A 24,855-nucleotide genomic window follows, 5' to 3' on the forward strand; every position below is an offset into this window, starting at 1 on the left:
TCCTCAATACAGGTTTTGGCTCTGAATGTCATTAATTGAGGTTTTGAGGTACAGTGGAGGGTCGTTGGCATACTGAAAGATCTTAATGTTGCTATCTGTGAGAATAGAACCAAATAATTCTATGTAGAGACTGAAGATGACAGGAGAAAGAATGAATCTCCAGGGATCATTAGGTTTCCATCGATATGGGTGGGAGGAGGTTGATGACGGAAGAGGTGAACCTTTGTAGAGCTTTATCAGAGAATCACATGCATGTATCTAGGTGTGCATTACTGCTTGGTGGTCGACTATGTCAAAGGCCGCAGAGATGTTGAGTAGTACTAGGCAGCAGGGGCCTCTTTAGTTGTTGATGTGGAGGCTGTTAATGAGTACTTGAAATGTTGGTGTCTCTCCATGGCTTAAGGACAGACTGACAGGTCTGGAGAAGATAGTTTTTATAGATCTGCTTCTGGAGTTGAGTGAAGATTGGGAGGGAGGACAAGAGATTGCTACCTTTTTTTGGGTCCCAGGTAGGTTATTTCACCACTCGGACAACTTTTCCAGTTTTTAGGGCATCCAAAAAAGGTTCCTCAGCCAAGGGCACCAATGATGATGTTGAAGATTATTAACAGGGCTTCATGTCAGTGAGATTTTCACAATGGATGGTGACAGCATTTCGTCTTTGTAGGAGCTGTCCTTGAGTGAGTTAAGGTGAGTTATGTGTGCATGCATATATATATCTCTGTATGCATGTATATATGTAGGTATGTATATATGAACGGATTTATGTATGCATATGGTATTTATGCTGCCTTTAACTAGCTGAAAGGCAGTGAAGTGCTGTACAGAATTAAGGGCAAAGTTTCAGTCAAAGAGGTAGCTTGGTTCTGAGGGAAAAAGGACTGTTACTACATCATGACAGCATTCTTTTAAGAAATGTGCTGTATTTTCTTAAATTGGGTTCAGTATTCACAATCAGAAAATAAGTGATACACTCTAGGTATGGGCAGATCATCTCTTCATACATAGCACACAAATATTTCCTGCTGGAAACATATTTAATAAAAAGTAAATAAATATTCATGTGGACCATGTATTTACAATTTGTTGTCTGTTGGATTGACATTGCCTTTAAGGGGCAATCTCTGTATTTTCCTTTTTTTTAAAAAAATTCTTGTAGTCTATTTTTTCTCTGCAAAAGAGAACATACCCTGTTGGGCGTTTTTACAAGGATTCTACAAGAGAAGACTTGTTTGATTGCTGTTCTGGGATCTTACTACTGTATAACATATCAGTAATTGTTTTGAAAGGGCCCAGCGCAACATATGTTTTTTGTAACATGTCGTGATTTGTGAGTTTGCACTGAACATCTTCTAATAACGTTGTTTGTGAAGTGCTGTGCTGCTTTGAGCCAGGTCTGCGCTGCATGAAATATTGGGATAAAATGTGACAGATATCGGTTTTACACAATACAAAATGTTCATATTGTATTAGCATTTCTTGTCCTTTTGGCTACGAGGTGGTCATTAGGACCGAGGATGCCTACTTCCTACTTAAGTATAGTAAAAGAGTCTTGGTAGTGGAATCATTACAAGAACCCTAAACTTCCAGAGTTCTCCGTTGTATTTTGAGTCCCTCCAGAGTATACATGATGAAAAAGATCAGTGGTGTTGTCGAACTAAGCGATCAGAAGGTCATCTTCAGCTACTGAAGTCCAAAACTGTAAATATGCTGCCAACTTCCAGGGCATGATGCAAGCAGTTGGAGGTGGCACTCCCCTTGATACATGTGAACGTGGTGACAGTTTTGGATATTCAGTAGCTGAAGATGACCTCTGGGGCAGTGCTTTAAATGGAAAAATAGAAGTGCAGGTACTCTGTGATAGAGTACCTGCTTGTTTCCGAGAACTGCCGGTACTCTCCAATTAAAAGTATTACGTTTATCTTGATGCAGCATTCACATTTGGGGTTGAGGGGTTCAGATCTGAACTAATGAAGTATTTCATGGAACAGAAGTGAAAAACCACTGGACGAGAGAGCTAGTATAAACAGCTGTAGGTGCTGAGTCACCCACGACTACATGTTGCTAGCAAAACTAGTAACATTTATGAAAACTGCCGTGAGTGGGTTACTATTTCTGAATCCTAGGTTAACATTCGAAAATACTTTTTTCCCTTTGTATAAGGCTGGGCTCTTGAAAAAACGAGATTGCCAACTCACTGACACATCAGTGTGTTCCTGAATCTCTGCTTGAAATTGAAAAAGGCTGCCACACATCCACATCAAAATCAGTTATTGATTTAGAGGAGAAATTCCTGCAGAACTACATAGCAAAAGAAAAACAAAAGCGAACATTGAGGGCCAGATCTGAAAAGCTTTTGCACCACTCAATTTAAACGTAGGTTCACAAAAAGGGACAGCTTCAGAACCAAGGAGAAGATCCTTATTTACTAAATTAAGGTCTCTAACATTTACGTCAGCAGATGGAGCTTCTAATCCTCTAAGTGATAGAAATTCTGTATTTGTAGATTTACAGCTTGGGAACATAGGTGGTGATGGGAGAAGTTGGCAGACACTGGACAACTAATAAACATTTACTATCTGGCAGCCATGTGAATATGTATAACACTTCCCCAATATTTTTCACATCGTAGTATATATGGCTCCAAATATGGCAGCATTAAATGTACAAACTGAGCGTACAAAGTACACAAAGACCCCAAATAATCGGCGAATGGACTTCTCTATCTTCGAAAACATTTCCAGGATGGAACGAAAAAATAAACGGTTTCAAGAGCATTTGCACCCCAACCAGTACTGTAAACCAATGAACTTATTGCTGGTGGAAAGCCTGACGATTTAAGTTTAGGTGCACTCATAGTAATGTACGTTTTCATAGATGTCCATGCTTATGCTCTAGAATGTTATTATTGTTTAATTCCACGATGAGTTTATGTGCAAAATTGAAAGCATATGCCTATAAACGGTACATTTACTGTTTTTCTTGTGACCCTCTAATACTCAGATGTTTAAAATACTAAGGGAATTATGTATGTTTGTATTTGCTGCATACAATAGTCCTGACTTGTCAATTCATTATCAATATTTTAATTACTTGCACGCAGATTTACATTCATATTCATTAAAAACAATACTGAGAAAACAAAACCACTGCATGAGCCAAGGAAATCTCATGCATTAAAGCAGACCTCCTTCCATACTCCTACAACTCACTCAGATTTCCTTGTTAGGAAATTGTGCTCTCCGAGGAATCTGACGGAAGCCATTAATAACTTCACTTCACTAGGGTCCTAGGTAGATGCTCGAAAAATGTGTCGTCAGCTGAAGAATTCCTTCGGGCCCGGCGGTAGGCGGAAAACTCAGCATCCTCCACCCGGGCCCTGCAGATCCCGGCCTACCACAAATTACATGCAGATAAGTAGCGTTCAAACTCGCGCCATAGACGCCAATTCACCAAAATGCCAGGGGTAGCGCGAGTGACATCACGCGCCCTTTGACCTTCACTTTCACTCACACACACATACATACACTCACACTTACATAAACTCTCTCACATAAACTCTCACCCGCAAGCACGCACACAATGTACATCTAAAAGTTTTTTTTTAACTTACATAAACTGCCATGGAAGGGCATATTCCAGCTAATTGCACTCCATTTTTACTACACTTATAGTGAATAATATATGATTATTCACTATTAGTGTAATACAAAATTGACAAAGAAAGTGGAGCCCCAACTCCACAACGAGCTGCCACTATGTTCCTGGCACTGAATTTGCCACAAGCCAGGGGTTGCAAAGGGCGAGTCAGGGATCGCAGCTGCGACCCCTGGCGACCCTTAAATGACGTCCATGGACTTGATGTGTTCATACTAAACCCACATCGTACCACGTGAGTGTAGCAAGTGAGTCCCACATCACCAGGAGAATTTAAGAGGGCAAAGAGTACACATGACTACAACAATATTGTGATTGTTCTCTTAAGAGTTGTCCGACAGGCTAGATCGGTGATAATTTCTCTGTCATCCATCTATAAAATCCATCCTCTGATCCTGAGTATACTTGGATTTTCCTTCAGACCCCTACAGCCAGTTCAACCCTGAATCCCATATCAGAGTTACTAGAAACAGGTCTCCTTTCATATGTGTGTGCAGATTGTCGTTTATGCCAGGGGTGGCCCCTCCACGAGAGCGGAGGAGTGTCGACCCCTAAAAAAATGCCTCCAGAACTGATAAATAAAATGGTAATAAAGTTTAATTATTACCATTCTATTTGTCAATACCCCGTCCTGAACCAAGTGTCAGGATGAAGTGGAGCAATTACTGCTGAGTGGCAACAGGGAGCTCTGCGCTTTAGTTTAAAATGCACATGTCCCGTTGGCTGGCAGTCTTGCGATGGCCAGCCTGACATGCGCACTTTAAACTTCTCTATCCCTGCTGTCTTAGGTTAGCTGGGTTAGAGAAAGCCCCGGTCTCCAGTGCACTTAAGAGCACTGAAAGGGGCTACCCCTTCGAATCCTGACCCTTCACTCGTGCTGTTTAACAGCAAGAGAGAAATGCCAGGATTGGTCAGTGCAGATTCCTGTGTCACGCGCTGGAGCTTCTAGGAGAGACGGACGCTGAGAGAAAAGGAGAGGAAGACGCCATTCTTTAAAAATTATTTTTGTGGTCTTCCCCCCACCACACCCCACACTCCTGTGGCCACACGCCCTTTCATTCATGCTCACACAAGCTTACTGTGAGAAAGTAGCCTCTTTCTAGCATGGTTACCCTCACTTTTGGCCTGTTTGTGAGTGTGTGTCAGTGTGTTTTTACTGTCTCACTGGGATCCTGCTAGCCAGGACCCTAGTGCTCATAGTTAAAACCCTATTTGTCAGTGTGTTTTGCCTGTGTCACTGGGATCTTGCTGATCAGGACCCCAGTGCTCAAAGTTTGTGGCCTAATGTGTGTGTTGGCAGTAGTGCTTAACTATGTCACTGAAGTTCTGCTAACCAGAACTTCAGTGCTTATCCTCTCTCTGCTTCCAAATTAGTCACTATAGTTTAATGACTTCATTTTCCAATTCCAATTGGCACACTGGACCCCCTTTGTGAGTCCCTGGTATATATTACCTAGGTACCCAGGGCATTGGGGTTCCAGGAGATCCTCATGGGCTGCAGCGTTTTTTTTGCCACCCATAAGGAGCTCTGACAAACCCTTTCACGGGGCTGCCACTGCAGCCTGCGCGAAATAGTGCACACACTATTTCACAGCCATTTTCACTGCACTTAAGTAACTTATAAGATACCTAGGGCCATATGTACGAAAGCTTTTTCCCATAGACACAGAATGGGTAAAATCCTTTCGTACATCTGGCCCCTATTTGTCTAACCTTCATTTGCTGAAGGCTAGATGCAAAGTTACTAAGTGTAAGGGCAGCTGTGACCCCTGGCAACTTCTGAATGACGTCCATGGTCACAGCCTGATAACAACAGCAGTCCAAGTCAAAGGTCAGCGGGGTGCTGATTTTGATCTAATTCGGAAATGAACATTTAGTTAACATTTTCAGCTCTGATCTTTGGAAACCATACCAAAGTCTTGATGAAAATGTGAAAATTATTAAAGACATACTCCTTAATTACTAGCATTTTAAGCAGTTCGGAAAATGTATCTGCCCTGATTGTACCTTCAATGATTTGAAAGAGCAGTATTATGATAATAACTATAATCTGCCTTTTTTTAGGGTTTGAGACCAAGAACCAGAATGATAACTGACTGGAAATGTAACAGTTCATGGAGGTTACTGATAAAACACCATAAACGCCCCTGCAATCAATTTTAGTTCAGGAAAAACACATGTAAAATACACATACACACCAGCGAAGGACTGCGCAAAAATAAAAAACAGGCAACCTTTACAGATTCTATTCATTTTTGCAGCATTTCAACTTTGTGTGCTTCTTTGGTACTGCGTACAAAGTAGTCACGCCAGCGCTGACTGCTCACAATTTGTTCTTCATTCAAGTTAGATAGTAAGTTCGACACATGCAGCTTCCCTCTCTAGCAACTGCTACTTCCAACATTCAAACCACTCATCTCCGCTATCTTACACTCCCTTTCCGTTTACCCACCAAGGAGCTGACACAAACTCAAAAAGCCACCATTTCTCTCAGGCACCACACACTCGAACATATACAATTACTAATAACCCCAATATGAGTATGCTGAAGTGTGGTCCAGGCATACAGGGAATTCCTACAGCAAATTCCAAGGATTACAACTTTTCTTCCTGGAATGGGGAACAACTGCACAGACACACTAATACCAGGCAGGCCCAGTTCCAGGAACTTTTATCTAGATGGCCCATGGGTGAATTCTGGAGGTCGCCTACAAACCCTAGATTTACATCATATCTTCTTCCCAATAGGTATACAGAGCATGTAGGGTCAGATGTATAATTGTATCCAATAGTGATTACCTAATTTTTTGTGAAGCGCAATTAAGTAATCACTATTGGAATGTATGAAACTCCAGGAGTTTCATATTGCGATTTATAGGGGCTCGAAAATAGACCTACCACATCAATATTCATGAGGTAGGTCACAATTTGCGACCCATTGCAAATGGCTACAATCACAGGGATGGTGGCCTACTGGGCTCAGCAGACCACCATGTCTGTGATTGCTTTTCAATAAAGCAATCTTTTTTTTTTTTTTAATGCAGCCCGTTTTCCTTAAAGGAAAATTTAAGAGTAGGCAGTGGTCCTCGGGATCACTGCCTGCTCTTAAAAAACATTTTTCCATGCATTCACAAAGGGAAAGTGGACCCTTGGGGACCCCTTCCCATTTGCGAATGGGATACCACCTACTTGAGGTAGGTGATAACTGCAATTGTTTTGCGACTACATTCACAATCACAAAACAATCATACATGCCTCTGCGATTCGGTATTAGGAAGGCACACCCTTGACACGCCCCTTCCTAATACTGCATCGGTATGTAGTTGCAAATCCAATTTGCAATTCAGTACCAAGTTACTGAGTTGCAAATTGGCCTTGTTACATACCAAAACGCATTTTTGCGATCGCAAACATGTTTGATACATCTGGCCCGTAGAGAGTTATTTGAGAGTAAGAGCTGATGTATATACTGGTCAGCCTCAACCCTCATAAATTCCAGCAGGCCAGGCTTCAACAGAAGCACCTAGATGCCAAGCAGATTTTAATAGTAGTCGAGCTTAAGGAAGCCCCTGTTAGCACACCCATGCCTTGACATCTTCACACTAGGAAGACTGGCTATGTATTCCCTGCAATTTGCCGACTACTTATTTCTTTGAGGTTGAAATAATTCTGGCCACCAAGTTCTGGATGTTCAGCAGCCTTCTTTTGAAATGCTTGTGGATCCTGCCATTGAGGATGTTCTTGATGTCCAGCTCACTGGTGATTGACTGGAAGCCATTTGAAAATCTTATTTAGCATCTTCAGGGTGTGTAAGCATGCGACAGTGATGGCGTTGACTTGGGCTGTGCTGTCAAGTTTGCAATCAATGATGATCCTAAGATTCTTGCCTTTAGTGGTGGGGGTGGGAGTAGGTCCTAGCTCTGTCAGCCTCCAGGTAGAGTTGCATGGAAACGAGGTCTCTCCAAAGTGCAAAACGTCAGTGTTGCTGGTGTTCAGTTTCATGCAGTTGGACTCCATACATCATTCATATTCTAGGTAGATTCAACTTAGGGGAGAGAAGCACTTTTAGCTTGTGCGGCTTGCAGTTTTCGAAATCCTGATTGGGAATGGTGAGAATTTGTGCTTGTGTATCTCTTGTATGTAGGATCTACATATCCACATGTGCAGTTTGAGTGAGTGTTGTGTGCGTGTATGCACATGTGGTGTTTTTGTGCATGCCTGTGTGTGGTTTGGCCATTCTGGTGTGGATGTTTCCATCTGCAGCATTTGTTTGAGCCTGCTGTGAGGTGCTTGGGCATTACAATGGTTTTTACACATATAGTGGGTGCCTGTATGTGGTGTGTTTTGTGTTCATTAAACACTAGATTGTTTGCAAAATGATATAGATAAAATAACACAATTATATATGAGAGGAGCAAGCAACGTATTTTCTCAATGTGTATGTGATGCAGCTTTGGCCCTGAAGGTCTAGGGACCACATAGCCTGCATAGATCATCAGCTGTGTGACCGTTCACTTTAATAGTGAACCTATCAAACTTAGGGGCTCATTTACAAGCCCCTTGTGCCGCTGTAGCTTCATTTTTTTTTAATGCTATGGTGGCGAAAACTGTCCCCCCACAGCGCCGCATTTACAAACTGGTGCAATGGTACCATTGCGACAGTTAATAGAGCTTTGCGTCACATTGTATCTGTGCCAGGTATAATGTATGCAAGGTAGGCATTCCCCCGCAAAAAGCCCCGCAGTAATGGAGCAGTGAAATCTACAAGATGTCACCTCGCCATCCTGTGCTGTCACAGCATCACTTTTTTAACGCCTGCTCAGGCCAGGTGTTAAAGTGATGCTGTGCTGTTTTCAATGGGTCCCCCATAGCATTGCTGGAATAGAGTCAACATTTTTGATGCTAGTCCAGCAATGCTAAGGTTTAGTGCCTCTGATGCAGTTGTGGCCAATGTGCCCCAAGGAGCACTGTATCATAAATACAGTGCTCCCATGGCATTGTTAGGGGAGGTGCAGGAAAGTGCAAGAAAACTGTTGCATCGATCACGATGCAATGGTTTCTTGCAGATGAGGCCTCATGCAATGAAATGTAAAAAATAAAAACAAACGCTATTTAGGAAAGGTGACCAAAAGAAATAGATGAAAATGTGCCTTAAAACTTGTATATATTTGGTTTCAATATGGCTGTATAAAATGTGTAAAGCGTATAAAATATATGCTGCCGGACGCAGAGATTAACTATATTTTGTGGCAAAACTTTTGTGATGTCTATATTAAAGTATGCCTGGTGAATTTGGATAATTAGCATTAATACCACAGTGCAGGGTTGCATTACCAGTGGCAGCCCTTTATTGAACTGAATAATGATCCGAATTATGATCAGTCCTGTTGCGAATGGATATGATTACACAAAGAGTAAAATCAATATACCCAGGGCCACTGAAATTATGTGGCCAAGGAGGACCAAATTATGCAGCAGGGTTGACTAAATTATGTGGCAATTGAAGGCCAATTATGCTGCATAATAAGGCTGTATTACGTCATTATTTTGTCATTTTTTTTACACTTGATAACACTGTCTAGGTATAGATTGCACCTATACCTAGACCTTATAGCAATGAGCAACAGAAAGGTGACCAGCCAACCTTTGCAAAGGGCCTTTCACTGTATGTCAACAAATACAGCATTTTTAATAACTTTTGATGTGCTTGAGCTAGAAACAATATTTGTATGAATCTGCGACTATGTAGCAGATGATTGATTATGTGGCAAATCCATAATTATGCAGAAAATGCCACAAAAGCACAATTTTATAATTTCAGTGGCACTGACTAAAACCTTGGAATGTTCAATATACAATATCAAGATCTCAGAATATGAAATGCTCACATTTGTCACCCTGCCATACTGGTGAGAATAAATTCAGCCAAGCACAATATCTTACTCGAGATAACCTGGTTATTTAGTTTACAAAAGCATCCAACAGAGAGCAGACAGACAAACATACTCAAGAACTTACTCAAGAAGGCCTTGCAACATCACATTAAGGGCCTGATTTAGAGTTTGGGGGATAGGTTACTCCATTACAAACGTGACGGATAGCCCATCCACTGTATTACAAATGCAATATATCTATTGGCAGTTGTAATACGGTGGACAGGATATCTGTCACATTTGTGATGCAGTAACCTGTTTGCTGAACTGTAAATCAGGCCCTAATTCTTAGGTAATTGGAAGGCATTTATGATTCCCTCGTAGCAGCTCATCCAAAGAGGCGTTCACTGCTGCTATCTAAATAGTGTAATCCATTCTACAGTATATTACTGTGCTTAATGTACACAGAATAAAATACATAAACATTCTGAGAACTCACATGCAGAAACAGCCATAACTGAGGTGCAGAAAGCTGTACACAGTCATGGACCCCGGTGCCACTGCACCTGCTGCATCATTGACAGCTAAATCCTTGTCGCCAGTGCCCCAACACACACCATCAACAGCAACTTGCTTGAGGCACAGCTAGGGTTGCCACCTGGCCTTTCTTTATACCAGCATGATCATTATTTTAATGTCTGAGCTGGAACAAAAATAGGGAAAATCACATAAATTCACCCTTTATTAGTACATACTTAAAATGCACTTTAAAATTTGTTCCAGAGGTTCTTTAATTACCCCTGACTAATAATTAAAGTAAACACACTGAAAAAAATCTTAACATTCCGCCATCAACATAGAGGAAGCACTTAAAAGGTGAATTCTCCATGGCTTATTCTGCTGAGACTGGGAGGGCCAAAGGTCATATTTGGGTGGGCCTGGCCCACCTGGCACAGCCACTCAATCTGGGCCTGATACCAGGTCTTTTCTGTGCATTTCTTTCCACTTTCAGGGAGCAACGTGCTGAAATTTTCCCCGTGCTCAGAGCAGGCAGAAAGTCTGAGTGAGTGAGAGAGTGAGTAGAGGGTGGGGACAGGAGGAAGTCAGGACAGGATTCGGCGTGTTCACGGGTGGTACTGTCTGCTTCCCACTGTGCTACGACAAGAGTTGTGCAGGCTGTGGTGCTGCCTGCCGCCTCTACAGCATGTAAACATACCTTGTAACACTAGGCCTGAAATTATCTTGTCCATAGTTTGCAGACCTGATAATTCCAGGCCTGGAGAAACTTTGGATTGTGGGTGGAGGAATTCCCCCACTTTGAGAGAGGGCCCAAATAATGCCTATATGCACCACCTACCCAATCTGTACAACATCACATAAAAGACACATAGAAAAAGAAACCAAGCATGCATAATTCTAAAGTTTGACACAGTCTGTTATTTCTATGCGCCATTCTTTCTTCCTGCTCTTTTCTTTCCATACTCTGTGCTGTTTCTAGCTTCGACTTTCTTACTCTCCTACATCTGCATCGGCATCAGCACACAAATGCTTTGACCACTCCCAAATCCTCTTGGACTCTTATACACAGGCAGCACAATCAATATTCAAAATGTTGAATTCTGACCTGCCCACCACATTTCTGAAACATTGCACTACTGAATCAGTTTTAAAGGACACAGAGGGACCATTTACAACTCACATCGGGGACCTCAAATTGATCAAATCACCACAATCTTTTCACTGCAGACCACTTATTCTTTGTCCCATAAAACTTTTTTTAGGACGATCAATCATTATGGCAGTTTGGTGACTCCTGAAATCATCGAATGTTTCCGTTCTCATCCCGTCATGCAGTGGGAACCTGTATGACATCTTGCATTTTTCCTATTCACGCTCTGGAGCTCTGAACCGCAGTCTCATCTGTCTGCTCGTGGTCAAAATGGATTGAGCCTTTCAACATGATCATTAGAGTTAGGGTGGAACAAAAGAGATTTACTTTGCGCGAAAGCAACTTTTCCTAAAAAGTTTGTACCTGATTGTCACTGAGAATAACCCGTAAAGTCAACGCTTTCTCCCCCATACATAAGCCACCCTCACATTCCTACTGCTGCACTGGTGGACCGTCTTACTTGCCGGTTAATGCTGTCTGACGACCCCCCAATCCCTTTTACCGTGCAGGTCCCGGCACTGGTTGAGGTTATTTTTTCCCCCTGCTGTGAGTTTTTAATTATCCCAAACATTTCGCGTGGCTTTTCACAACTAGTTTTCTACTCTAGTGGTTACAACTGTTATCAAACCATGCAAACAGGGAGTGAAAGAGATCCAAACAAGATCAAATACAGGAGGTGTCGCTGACGGACTTTTTCAGTTAAAATTATGTTTACGTGGACAAAAAAAAAGATTACAAGTTAAGGTGCATTTCCAGCATTAGCATAAACCGATAGATATACTGCCTGTGCCAATATTTAGGTTACCTTTAAAGATAAAAATGTGCACTCTTGGTAAATTGACACATGAAGGCAAATGGATTTTGTGAATTTCTCAAAAAACAAAGTTTAAGAAAATATGAGGCCAAAACCTGTGACTTATACAGGTACTGATGTCTTCGTGATTTAAACCCCTAATACATTTGCAATTGTTCTCATAGTCCGTAAACAACAAGCACCTTTAGCAGCAATTTAACAAAATGATCAAATATACTGACCAATAAATGCATACATTGATACTGTTTCTTCTTCTCTTTTTGCTCGAACCCAAAATAAGGAAAATGAGACCATATATTAGATATTATTGGCCTGGTTTAGAGTTTGGCGCTGACAGGTTATTCCGTCACAAACTATCCTGCCTATCCTGTCCACCGTTGCACAATTGGATATAATGCACTTGCAACACTGCAGACAGGATATCAGTCAACTTTGTGATGGAGTAATTCATCTGCAAAACTCTAACTCAGGCACGAAGACACTTTATTTAAAAAAAAAAAAAAGGAACCCAGAGTGGATAGAACAATTACGGAAAGCTCCTGTTTAAAGTTTGATTTGAGGCCACAAGTGTGTTTCTCTTCCCCATTCCAGCCTCCCACTCATTAAATTGATAATTCCGAAAATAAATTTATACAATAAAAACATGAAAAAATGTGGAATTGCTCAACTCTAAAAGGCCTCAATCCACAAAGTAACGCTGGACTCTTTCAATTCACATGTACAGAAATTCTCCATTGGGGAAGCCAAGTTTATTTCTTGCAGTTGCCTTAGTTCAGTCCCTTAATGTGTGATCAAGCAAATAATAGACATTAATACATCCACGAGTTGACGGTAAAACATATGGTTTTCCTTGTATAGATACATAATTGTAACATTCTCTAAAGTGTTGAGTATTTCAGAAAACGTAAGAGAAGCAGGTCCTGAACGAGTGCATGTGAAACACAAAGCACATATGGGCACACTTGTTTCTCTTGTGTATGTTTCATCCTTTTATTATAGCGTCTGTCAATTCTGACTTCAGCCCAAAGACAATACCCTGCATTGTATTGCCATGCATGAGGCCCTGCACTACAATCCCATCCCTGTTGGAGCAGGTTGAGCTTGTGCTAAAGCCGAGGGTGCTTTAAAGTTGACTAGAATATATCAATATGAGTTACGAACTAGTAAAGAGCAAGTATTAACTTACGTATCAGAGACTATTATTTTCCAATAGTAACCTCCTGTTCCTAACAAAGTATATTAACTTAGGGGCTCCTTAAAGCCTTTTTATAACAGAGTCACTACTATCGAGAGGAAAGTGTAAAAGAAACGATTAACGAGGTAAGCCCAAAACAGACCTGGAATGCAGAGAGAACCTGCACAGTCCTCTGCAAGTCAGTCACCATACTACTGACAGCGAAGAAGTACTTCCAGGGATGGCCCGAGGTTAGAGACAGCACTCCGGTCTATATGTGGACTAGAATCGAGCCTATTTACAGACTTCTTATTTGCACACAGAATTGTTAACACTCTGGAGCCGTGTATCTTTTGCAAGTGATGAGATCTACAGATGATTAATGACGCTGCAGCCAGTGAAATGCCGGGCCCATTAATGACCAGCTTCCAACGGATCTGCAGATGTCTGCAATCCATGAAACGCATCTCCAAGAAGTTCACGGTAATTAAAAGTGAATATACTTCCTTGTCTGAGGCAATTACAGCCTAATATAAAAAGAACCCGGTGAAATAAAAGAAGCATAGACAAAAGGAGGTGAAAAGGAACGAATCAGGATAATGCTTCAAGGAGTGGACGAAAATGTGAAAGTTCTACCTTCTAAAGGTAGGTTTGGGAGCAGGGCATGGATGGTGGGAAGAGAACTTTTATTAAGAATGCACGGACTTCAAGGATGAGAAAATGACAGAGGAGTTCTTCAGTATGAGAAATTAAACTTTATCAAATATTCGAAATGCCAATCGATATATTGCTGACTTAAAAAAAATACATTGTAACCCCCAAAACTCTAAAAGAAATGGACCAAGACAACCCCACTGAGCTGAAACCACCTTGTCTGAAGCCAGGAAGTGACTGGGGTAGTAGAGAGACTGGTAGAGAGACTGTGCTGATGTCATGTAGGCAAACAACTACATCAGAGGTGTCAAAAAGGACATGTGAGTGTCAAACATGTTGGCACTGTCACAACCTACCTAGGGCCCAATATATGCCAAATAATCAGATTATATGTTTATCACTTTGCACATATAGTGAGTGCAAATAACTTAGAGCTGCTAAGAATATCCCAAAGTACTGATCAAAGAAATTAGCTGCCTAAACATGAAAGACAGCATGCAGAAATGTCCACGGATTAAAAATTGATATGAGACATAAAAACGGAAGATACATGTGTAAACAAATGGTCAACAGTATTTAACACATATTGTTCAAAAGTATAGGAAATGTGTATGATATTTGCCAGCATACATAACACATATCTCTGTAAAAATGTGCACAGTAGTTACTTACTTAGTTTTTGTACTTTCAGCTGACCAACGATATGGGTTGCAGCCATTGGTCATGACCCATTAACCCATCCCCAGGTGGAGGCAGACAAAAGCTATAACCTGGCACACAGCAAGACCAGGAATATTGTGGAGAAGACATTTGGAGTTCTAAAGTTCAGGTTCAGATGCCTGGATATGTCTGGAGGAAGACTGTTGTACTCTCCCCCCCAATGACCCTTGGTCTGCATTAACCAGAGAAATAACACAAGGGAGATATTTGTCAAACATCACATCACCTCAAGAATACAGAGATGGTAAATGTGTGAAGAGTCCACATTGAAAGTCAAGCACAAATGTATGCGTACATACACAATCTCACTGAATATGGTGCAATGGAGATGTAGGGTATGAAATTACCCTTGCATGTTAAGAGAGCAGTACCCCTGTCCTCAGGGAAATAGCCAGTAAATTAAAATATGCCCCACTTTGAACCAAAGCTCTCATGATACTTCCATCTGTGCATCCATCCATGCATCCTTTGATCATTCCATTACCTGCTGACATCCACAATTTCACCTTTAAATTCTGTCATTCATTCATTGTTTCATCTAGCATTTCCTACACATCCTTCTCCAAACCTGTCTGCCTATCTATCTATCTATCTATCTATCTACTCAACCATCCATATATTCACAATTTCACTCATCCATTTCTCTATCTACATTTCAGTCACTCATCCATCCATTCTTTCACTGACTGACTCACTCACTCACTTACTCACTCACCCACCCACCCTTTCTTGTCCTTTATGAGTCTTTGTTTGACGAGTTGCAGAAAGAAGAGGCCCATCAAGCACTCCACCCGCTGTATCATCTGAAGTGGTGGGGTTGACGATGCTCCTGCCTGCGCTAAGGTTAGAACTGCATAGTTGTGTGGTTCACCAACTATAATATATACCCAAAGGGGTACAGGGAATATATCTGCCATGACCTAGGCCTGTTTTAAGGATTTCAGTCTGCTTGACCCAGGTTGGCCACCAAAACACCGGCCTCCATTATAGACGTATACTACTGCCTTTGCCAGGATTAAGACAAAGACAAATTTGGTATGGCAGGATGTTGTGAAGTAAACAGTAGTAGTGTAAATTAGTATTCAACCCCGACTCTCTGCAGTGCAGTGGCGGCCGGCAGCTTTGGGAGGAGGGCGGGCGGGGCACACACACAAACACACACACAGACTCATTCTTTCACACCCAGACACGCACGCACGCACGCTCACCCATTAACAACACTCATTCCATTCAAACATGCACGCACGCACCATTCATTTTACAAATTCACACACATTCATTCTTACACACACGCACGCACGCACTCACATCCAGTAACAACACTCATTCCATTCAAACATGCACGCACGCACAAAACATTCATTTTACAAGATCAAACACATTCATTCTTTCACACACACACACGCACGCACATCCATGAACAACACTCATAACACTCAAACATGCACGCGCGCACCAAACATTCAAAGGAAAACATAACACACATACACACACACACACACACACTTACCTTCAGCCTCCAGGTCCCAGGAGGGTTGGGACTGCTGCCTTCCTTCATTGTCAGCCAATGAGGGAAGGCAGCAGTCCCAGCCTCGTCACAGAGTGGGATGGGGTCAGTGAGACTGCTGACCCCACCTCACTCTGTGACGAAGTGTCACTGATTGACACTCGCCCTGGGCGCTTCAGGGCTTAAACCTGAAGCGCCCAGGGAGAGTGTCAATGGGTTACGCTTTCCTCGTCACCCAGGGGAGGGCCTGGAGGCACCTTTGCTGGGCCGAGGAGATCACGCCCATAAGGGTCGTGATCTCCTCAGCCCAGCAAAGTTCAGTTCAGGCAGCTAGGAGTCTGCGCAAATCGCGCATGTCTGCTCCTGGCTGCCTGACCTGAACATAAAGAGTGTCTGTCAGGCTGACCTTTGTTCAGCCTGACAGACACTCTTCATGGGGTGGGGGGGGCGTGGCCCCTCCGCCCTAAAGGACGGGCCGCCACTGCTGCAGTGAGGCCTACCAGATCACACACCTCTTCAAAAAGTCTGGTGCTGTGTGTTACACTCACCCCTGCACAACAGCAACGTGAGCATGACAAAAAATATACCAAATGAATGTGCCTATGTAAGACATAACCAACACATAGTTCGAACTGTAAAACTATGTGCACATAAGTAATGTGTGTCTGCTGGTAATATGTGTTCTACGTGGCACACTCAAAAACAGTTCAAAGCTATTGTTGAACCAAACATAGGTGTTAAATAATAAGTATTGTCATCCAGTACTGCAAGTAACCTTGCTGAGCTGCACTACTTGACAGAGATATTGCACGAATGTCCTGAATATAAAATATTATTGTGTATACGTGCTTTTCACCCTGCACTGGTGCCATTATGGCTGCCTAGCACAAACTCAGCCAGCCTTGCACCATGGTGCCAAGGTGATTGTTTTGCATGCAGGAATGCTTTTTGTGAAGGAGAGCCCACCTTCAAGAAAATTTAGATTCCTGATAGTTATATTCCTTGAGGTACATATGCAGCTAAATGCAGCAAACATTGATAGAGAAAGGAACAACGATTTTCACATTTATTACTCCTTGTTACGTCTCTCCTGGAAAGGCGTAACTTTATTGCACATTCCCAGGTCTACCAGTACTGTGTAATCTTGGAATGTTTCTAAAACCATGGGAGTTGCGTGGGAACCAGCCAGGGAAGAGTGAGGCAGTGCCGTGATTTGTGCTGCATTGCTTAAATCCTGATTTATGTCACCACTCAGGGCCACACAAAGTGGCCTTGTGTGCCTTCATGAATTTCTCTTAGGACTTGCATTCATATTGCACCTTGTTGCGTGGTGCAAAAGCAATGCTAAGTTACTTATAAATGTGACATACATGAAAAAAAATATACCACAGTGCTTCAGCACCTGGATACTGCCATCTGTCACTCTGACCTGCCCAGTTAGGCCATCCAAGTCCAGGAACTATGGAAGTGGTACTGAGGTTTATAATCTAGCAGATGCCATGCTTCTACTGTAGATTCAGCCCATTCTATCTGTTGCATGGCTTTGAACCAATGCAGTACCCCTGTTGGGCACTTCCAAGCCAACACATCACCTATGTAGCATGGGTCTGCACCCACACATCACCCATGTAGCACAGGTCTGAACCCACACATCGCCGATGTTGCGTGGGTCTGAATCTGCCATTGTCACCATTGCATGTAACTAAGTATACTGCAGAAGTGCTATTGTGCGGTGTATCTATCATGCAATGTCCATTTGCATATCAGTGCATCAAAAAAATCAACCCAATTGTTGGAAACGTGCAGGACACACCCAAGAAATGATGCAATGGATGAGGCAGGCTGAGTACTAGGAATTGTGCATGTTAGTTTCACTTTCTCTTACAGTCTGCTAGTTTGTGCTGGGTGTTCAAAGTGTTTTAGAGAGTGTCTGTGCTTTTGAATAAACTTTGGTCTTGTTGGCGTCTGATCTGTCCCTGTCTTGTGTGATTTATATATCTTTTGTGTCTTATAATATTGTATTATATAAATGTTTGTCTTTGTATTACTGGGTGTACCTCTTTTTAGTTGTTTTATAAATTAGAGGTAGATAAACACTTAAGGGGTGGTTCTTTGGGGTTTTGTTTGTCAGGGAGGGATAGGGACATGTCAGGAAGTGTTAAGGGGGAAACAGTTTTCAGAGGTAGAGTTGGGTGGCTCCTATGGTTCATCATACATTATCTGCCCAGGATGCTGGCCTCTGAGGATAGGGTCAGCCAGGAGTACCCACCCAAGGACAGGAAGGACAGGTGGGAGTGTGTGCACTGGTACTTCAATAAGTACTTTTGCCAGGATCAGACCGTCATCCACATCAAACGTCATTGGGCTGACATGGTGGCACAAGAGGTTGATAATGTGGACCTGCTTGAACTGGAGATTGGGGATCCAGTAGGTATGTATATATGTGTCATCTGCATGTAGTAATGTAGCTAAAGCACTCATGCAAAAATTAAACATTTAAGGGACATTATTTGAATTGTTGTATTTTCACAATGCATCCTGCAACGTGCAACATGCGCATTGCAATATATTGATGTAAAAAAATTAAGCTAATTAAGAGAACTTTGTGTGCCTCTGAGTGGCTACATTAAGCCAGCATAAAGCAAACCAGTGGCAATCGCTGTGTTGGCACAAGGGGCTGATCAATGGGTTGTGGGGATTGTATACAATGAAAATACATGAAGTTATGAGCATCCCTTCTTTAACATACATCAGTGGTTCCCAACCTTTTGACTTCGGTGAATTCCCACTTTAGCAGTACTGGAATCTGGGGATCCCCATTTTAATCATTATTGGAAACCGGGGACCTCCAAATGAGTCATTACTTGAAGCCCGCGACCTAGGCCTAAAATCTGTCAATGATTTGCACCGCAAAACAATACACAAAAAAATCAGAAACAAGCATACCATCAAACACATACACAAATGATAACACATTTTTTAAATTTGTAAACAAATCAAATAAAAAAAATAAACCTTTTGACTTCTGTGGACCCCTACTTTATCATTCCTGGAACCTGGGGACCCCCACTGAATCATTATTGATATCCAGGGACCCCCTACTGAGTCATTACTGGAAGCTGGAGACCTAGGTCTAAACATTGTCGATGATTTGAACCACAAATAATACACAAAACATACAGAAACAAGTATTCCATCAAACACATACACACATGATAACACATTCTATTTAATTTGAAAACAATTTTTTTTAAAAAATTAATAGGAAGGGTGGAGCTTTTCTAAATTCAATTCAAGCCACACATCGTCCATACTATATTCTGTTTGATGCACCTGCACTGCTCCCACAAAACAATTTGAGAATACCGATTACATTTTTAGCCTTCAATTTCAAATTTCATGGCACTTACAGTACGTTTTAAGATGTACATTTGTACATTTAGCCTCTTTAATTAAATACACGTTATTAATCTGTTAATGTTAGTTAATTTTCTAAGCAGTCATGAACCCCCTGAAGAGGCTTCGTTGACCCCCAGATGTCTCCGGACCACAGGTTTGGAATCACTGATATACATGATTGACCAGGGAATGCGCTCAAAATGTCAGAGCTCCACCGTTGATGACTATGCAGAAAATATATGTTCAGTGTCCGTTAATGTTAAACATTCCATGTGTGCTGCTTTGTGATGTATGTATTTATTTAGTATGTCTATGACAAATGAAATTGTGCTGAAATGTGGGACTAACAAGAGAACACAAAACAAATATGCTTACAGGGCATGCATTCTTGCACAAAGTTGAAAATTACATAGAACTGCTCATAGTCAGCACTCTGTGCACCAGTGCCATTAAAAATCTGATATGGCCTTTACACTATCACCTATGGTGCATATCTATCCTTTCCCATCACAGCACTACTGCATTCTGCCTAGAGCCAATGGTGTCACCTACGTGTCATGGTACAATGGGGCCTGACATGATGGATATCCAGCATAACTAAAAACATCACATGCCTTAGGCATTCTTAAGGCATGTGATAAAAAATACCTCTAATCTTCATCATCCAGCCAGCTCAGCCATGCAAGCTGACTAGCTGCATCCCATACTAATACAATGTACACATATGTGTGCTGAGAGTGTTGGATATATCTGAAATACTGGAATTACATATTTTTTTGAATTAAATTTTGACCATGTTTAACTGCACAATTTACAATGCAGTGTCCAAATACTTGTCTTTGAGGTGGTCATCTCCCATACACCCATGGTGAGGAGGACATCTTCAGGGATCACAATGCTACCAGTAAGTGTAACCAATACATGTGTGTAGCTTTTTAATGCCTGTGTGTGATCTATGTGAATTGTCATATTGTGATGTGTTTTGGGAGGTATCAAAACATTGTGATGTGTTTTGGGAGGTATAAATCACATACAACCAATTTACAGTCAGTGTGCCAAGACAACAGAACTTGGCCACAGAATCATTTGGAATGAATGATACATGCCTTTGTGAATGTAGGTCAATGTAAGCAGGCCGACAGCATATAAGCATCTTTAAATCTGTAGTGATGCTAGCATATCAATAGACTCAATGCTTTTGGTATGGGAACCATTATCTGGCGTATAATCTGCAGGTGTTCAACATAACAAATTTGGTTGTACCACAAATGGCACGGATATAGCAAATCATATTTCAAAATATGTAGCAGAAAAGTCTATTGAACATTGATAAACGTGTCTGGGCAGGCTTATGTTGCATTTGTCAAAAATTGTGTTTGACACATGTGCTGATGATGTGCAATATTAATACACAGAACCTGTTACCACGTGTCAACAGAAAGTTATCACAAAATCAGAGTAATACAAAATGTGTGTCAATCTGCCACATATATTCTTCATCATGCACCATGCTCATGCACACACTGCATTCATTTGACCTCTCCTGCAACATAATTTCAGTGTGACTGATCATAGGTGTGGCTAAAGATACCTGGTGTGGAACACTGAAAGTGTTTGTAGACACACATCTGTCCCTTAAACAAGACAAGAAAAAAGCTACGCACATCTGGCCCTATGTGTTTAAAAAATAAATAAATAAAAACAAAACTTTCAAAATATATATATTTGTTTAGCTTTACATTCATAGTTAGTATATGTTTAGGTGTAGTTGTGGTTTGTATTGTAGAAATCTAGATGTATTAAGAGGGGCGGGGTTGTTGTTTAAGTTGACATTTGTGTATGGTGCTTAAGGTAGTTTGAAGATAAATTAAGAAAGTTTATTCTTGTTTTAAGTTTAGTTATTGTAGGATAGGTAGTTTAAGATAAGTTAAGATAGTGTAAGGCTGTGTTTAGGGTAGCTAGTGTAGGCTATCTAAATGTAGGATGTTTAGAGAGATTGTTTAGTATTAAATGTATTTCTACCTTCACTACTTCATCATCATTTCATAATTAGAAGCTTTTTTCATTGAGTAAGTTTAGTTAAGTACATGATGTAGCTTTTGCCCTGCAGTCTTTGATAGTATAGTTTGCTTTGTCAGAGGACTGTGGACAAGTGTTAGTCTACCAAACATTTGAGTCAAGGATGGACCCTTTACCGTTTTTTAGGCAGTGCAAGTGGTCCTCTTTGAGTGATTGGACCTGCAGCACAACATAGATAGTCTCCTACTATGACACCCCGCATAAAAGCGAAAGGGCAGGTATAGTTGGGATAGTTTTGTCTCTATAGATTAGAGATTCTTGAGTGCATCGGGGCACACACTGCTGCCTGCCACTACCACACACACTTGCACTATTGTGCCAGTGGGGCATAGTTGATGGCTGGTGAAAAATTATGAATGTGTCCACACCTGCCTGGAGAACCCCCCCATCACTGGCATTGACTACTCGCTAAGTGTGATACTTCATGCAGCTCACTTTTGTTAACTACTTTCAAAGTTTCATGCCCATAAGTCTCCCATGCCCTGTCCCCCTGGGGAAGTGTTGCATTGTTTAGGCTTCCATGGGTTGGCTCTTATGCATAGACATGTGTCTACAATGTATAATATAGGTAATGTTTGGTAGCACTCTGAAAACTCTGAAGTCAGAGTGACACATTTACCCTGCTTATCCCAGGGTAGCATTGTTCACCATATATCAGTTGACACAGGTTACCTACAAGAAGCCCTTTCATTTCTTGCTTACTGACGTTCAAGGTACTGGATTGTTCTTGTGCACCCTTGTGTGACACTGGTATGATGCTAATTTGTGAGGAGCGTGGGTATGAATATTTGACTATTTTTAGTTCAACCATGCAAATATCTTTACTGTATTATTCCTTCACTGATATTAGGTTGATCATGTTGTCATATTCACTGAGCTAGATGTATGTGGATGCATGGAACAGCGATATGCCCTCACATGTCTCACGCACCCCATTTAAAACAGGTATTTTTTGTGTGTTTGGAAAGAGTTTCTTACTGTGTGTCATTCAAGTAACTGCTGCTTGTTGTCACACTCCGACATTCCTTTTGGAGACAACACATTCCTGATTTTCCCATTGCAGTGTATGCACTCTTTGTTGGTGCATTTCCAAAGACAGCATGTGCAAGTGACCTAAGCTCACTCCTCTTGAGTCGCAAAGAAGTGTGTTATGACATTATACGTCCACCATAGTATATTCAGTTCAATAAGCAAAAACACATGCAAACCTCTTTGTGGATTTGGCGTGATTGTAAGTCCAAACTATTATTTTACACAGCTGTGGGTCCCACGCATTGTTTATTGGTAGTGCAAATGTCCCATCAGCGTTTGTCTGTGCCAGAAAGGCAGCCAGGAAACACCTGACAAGGGTCTGGTTGTTTCCCAACAAAGCAATGGTGTTGCGATTCAGGTCAAACATTGTTGTTATGTTGACATCCAACTTGCGCTCCATGGATTCCATGATGTTATGGATGGCCCCCGGCAGCGTGGCTACTTCACTGGTCAGTTAGGGACTCAATCGAATGGAGCCAAGTTTTGGTGTCTGTAATAGCCTTTGCCATGTCTTTATTAGGGCTCAAAAACCTATGGACTCCTTCCAGAGTGTCTGCTATGGTCTGCATCCCTGCCCGCACCTCATCAGCCATTCACTGCTGTACTCCTACCACTCACAGTTGAAATTCAACTTGGGAGTCCTCAGCTGGGATTGCACAAGTAGATGGGGCCTGCCCTGGGGGTGGCGGTTCCACCCCCAGGACCCTGCAATGTCATCTTCATTAGACAAGGCCGGACGAGGTGATTCAATAGAGTCCAGAAGTTGTTGGATGGTGTCATCATCCATGGGCGGGGCAGAATGATGCCCTCAACAGGTTGGTCATCCAGGACAGGCTGCTCTACAAGAGGTGTTGTTTGTACCTCTAGAAAGAGGATGGAATATGACAGTAATGATCAATGATAGATATAGACAGTAATTTTGGTGACATTCAGACTGAATCCTTTCTATTTCAAGCACTCACAGGTATGTGGAACATTTGTTACTAGAAGTAGTTGAGGGAATGTAAGACTTGTTGCCTTTCACATGGCAATACTTAACATTCTTCACAAGGGGACCATTTGCTTAATGACACACAACGCAACGTAGCTCTGCAGCTTTCTGGCCTAGCCTGCATGAAAGATGTGTGCAGGTAAGCGGCCCATTTTACATAGAACATAGTTTTTGTGGTTTGGGCCTACACTGATACATTAGCTTCTTCAATCCACTGTTGAGAACCTTGCGCCATGTCACCAGGGTGCCAGCATTCCCTCCTGCCATTAGTTAACACCACAGCACTGTCCAAGCCATACTATTTTGTTGCGTTTTACAACTTATCCTGCACTCTGCCTTTCACACAGTAAAACACAACAGCCTGCCTTGCAGTATTGTCTTACATGCAATTGTACCACATTATGGAGTCTAGGAGTCATATTTGTCACACATCCACATAACTCTACACAGCAAACAACCTTACTACTCTGCAGAAATGGCTAAGGAGATGTATATACCATACTTTTATTTTGATATTCAGTAGTTTCCTAGCACACACATTCATCTCCATAGCCCAGAACAGTAGATACTGACACCCATCTCTGAAGGGGATAGCCACTGTCAAATCTGGAATCATGCAACATCTCAAACTCACTCCATTTCCTCAGAAGCCGAGATACTCATCTGCAAAGTCCCAATAATATTCAGCCAAACTTAGTTGTACTTCTACATGACTCCTCAGGCAATCAACATTCAGACCCAGACACCCTACTTAATCTTGCACACTGATGATACCCAGATCAGACATTGACTCTCAGAAAACATGAAAACCATATGCTATTTGTCCACCATGCCTACTTGTATGTGAGAGTATACACACTCACAGATCAGTGAAATGTGGCAGGTCTAGAGATAAACAAATGTGACAGGGCAATTATTTCTCAGGAATGTGATGCATTAATTAATGTGTGAGACCTTCATGTCCTTTCACATGCACACAGTGCAGCACAGAGCAGCAAAGTGTCTTGCTGCGCTGCATAACAGTTTTAACCATCTGGTCCCTTAAATTCACTTACCCTGTGGTTGTTCCTGGTCCTCATATGCTGCACTGCCCTATAGAGCAACTCCTGCCACCAACTCTGTTGGGATGAGTGACGCCACCTGCTTCTCCAGTGGGTTCGGTCCAACTCCTCCTGGACTTCAGGTCCTTCTTTGGTCCTCATGGCTGCCCTAAGGTTCCTGATCAGTTTATCTTTGGTCCTGCACCTATAGTCATCCCACCTCTTCTTCCACTCCAGCACTGTCCT

This window comes from Pleurodeles waltl, chromosome 8, assembly GCF_031143425.1.
Source record: "Pleurodeles waltl isolate 20211129_DDA chromosome 8, aPleWal1.hap1.20221129, whole genome shotgun sequence".
NCBI classification, from domain to species: domain Eukaryota; kingdom Metazoa; phylum Chordata; class Amphibia; order Caudata; family Salamandridae; genus Pleurodeles; species Pleurodeles waltl.